This window comes from Olea europaea, chromosome 14 (genome assembly GCF_002742605.1).
Source record: "Olea europaea var. sylvestris chromosome 14, O_europaea_v1, whole genome shotgun sequence".
Taxonomy (NCBI): Eukaryota; Viridiplantae; Streptophyta; class Magnoliopsida; order Lamiales; family Oleaceae; genus Olea; species Olea europaea.
Genome location: NC_036250.1, coordinates 7,034,386 through 7,036,785, shown reverse-complemented (window position 1 = coordinate 7,036,785; position 2,400 = coordinate 7,034,386).

The following is a 2,400-nucleotide window of genomic DNA, read 5'->3' as shown; positions in this document are numbered from 1 at the left end:
AAATATTACATAAATTAATTGTAGGAATTATCAAAGATAGACGTACATATGAAATAATTATCGAAGTATTTGAAAATGAATTATACCATAGAGAAATATTTGAATCATCATAAAAATATAATGGAAGAAACTAAAAATATTTTAGAAAGAAAGTTAAGAAAAATAAGATTAATAAATAATAAAATTTTAGATGAATTATTAATACCTGGAGATATAACTAAAATTCAAGAAAAATAAATATTAAAATTAAAACAATAAAGGTATAAAGAAAAAGCAAGATATTATGAAAAATTAAAAGAACTAACAAATATTGAAGTGATAAAACAAAAGTATGATAAAATAATAAGAGATTGTAAAAATGTTGAGTATGTAGCATTTTATTATTGTCAATCAAAAAATCGATAAAAGAAAATGTCAATCAGTGAACATATGGAAGAATTAAAACATTTAATAAGAACATTAATAAATGATGTACAAGAAATAAAGAATGAAATAAAAGAAACAAGAAATAATATAAATATATTGAAACTTGAAGTCAAAAAATTAAAAGAAAATGAAGAAAAGAATAATAGAATAGATAAAAAATTTATAGAAAAAGAAATTACCAGAATAGGGAAAAAACAAATTGAGAGGAAAAATATAATAATAGAAACAGGAAGCATGGATGATGAGTTTAGAAAAAATATATTACCTAAAATAATAGAAGAAGAGGAATCTAGAGAAAAAATGTTAGGTAAACAAAAAATTGAAGAAAATCAAGACAAAGAAAATGAATGAAGAATTAGATCTACTTATAGATAATTTTGATCATTTAAACTTAGAAAGTATAGATGATGAATACCAAATCTTAATGAATACTGGAGGAGGACCTAATCCCGTAGGAAACTCTAAATAAGAATCAATAGATCCAGATGAAAGTTATACTCCGATGTATAATAAACTATATAGACAATTTTATGATAAAATAAGAGATAAACAACCGTCCAAATGAAATAAATACAGTAATAGATTTGAATTAAATAATAATTATGACAAACCTGTTGACCATGAAGGAACAAAATTAGACTTAGATTGCAAAATAGATACTAAGAAAGCCTTAATAACTTGGGCAGACTCAATGATATTATTCTTTTTATATAATAAAGATGATACATGAGAAAATACTGAAAGGAGAATAGATTTTTTAATTGCATCTTTTGAAGGAAATGTTAGAAATTGGTAGGAAGGAATTAGTAGTGATACAAAGTTATTAATAAAAAGAAATGTACAAACAGAAATAATAAAGTCAGATAAACTAGGAATAGAAAGATTAGTAGAATATATTGCAGATGAATTTTTAGGAGAAAATTGGTTAAAAAATTATGAAGAATAAGTAATACGAGAAAAAGATAATGCAAGAGTTAAGTTAATTAATTTAACAATTTGTGATATGTGTAAAATTAAAGAATATACTTGTGAATTCAAGGAATACTATTATACTCAATTTTATAGTAATGAGAATCAAGAAGTATATCAAAATATGTATTATAATAAATTACGAGGTTCATGGGGAATATATTTTAAAATATAATTTGAAAAATATATTAAAAAAAATATAGGAATACCTAGAACATTAGGGTCAAGAATAAAATTATTGTTTGAAAGACTTGCATATATATGTCAACAAAGACAATTACTGAAAAAATCAGGAAAATTAACTAGAATATGTTGTGAAGATATGGAAAAACCTACAAGATGGGGATGTAATTCTGAAAAAAGAAATAAAAGAAAATATAAAAACAGAAAGTTTAAAAAATACAGAAACTTTAAGAAAAAATACATAAAACCTAGAAGGAAATATTATAAAAGGAAAAATAATATAAAGAAAAATAAACCTTATAAGAAAAATAAAAAACAATGTAAGTGTTGGAATTGTGGAGAAATAGGTCATATAAGTCCTGATTGCACAAAGAAAAAAGTGAAAAGATTACAAAATGATTATTTTGTCCTTTTGTAATAGAAAGTGAATTAAGTGAAATATCTGATATTGAACATTATAATAATCAGGAAGTATTTATAAGTGAAGCAGATTCAGGAGATTATGGATCAGAATCTGAATAGAGAAATTGAAGAAATAGAAAATAATAACATAGAAATCCAAGAATATGAGGGAATAGAAGGTTATGGATTAAAAGTAACTTTTGATAATAATAAATTTAAGAAAATACAAAAGTTATCCTTAGATTTGAAAATAGGAAAATGGGAAATTCTAGATAGAATATGGAGAAGAGAAAGAATAGCAATAAATGAATACCATAGATTGAAAAAACTATAAATGTTAGGACTACTCAAGGAACATATAAAATAAACCTTTTAACAAAAAATACAGTATCAGAATTATTATAAAAAATAAGTAAAAAA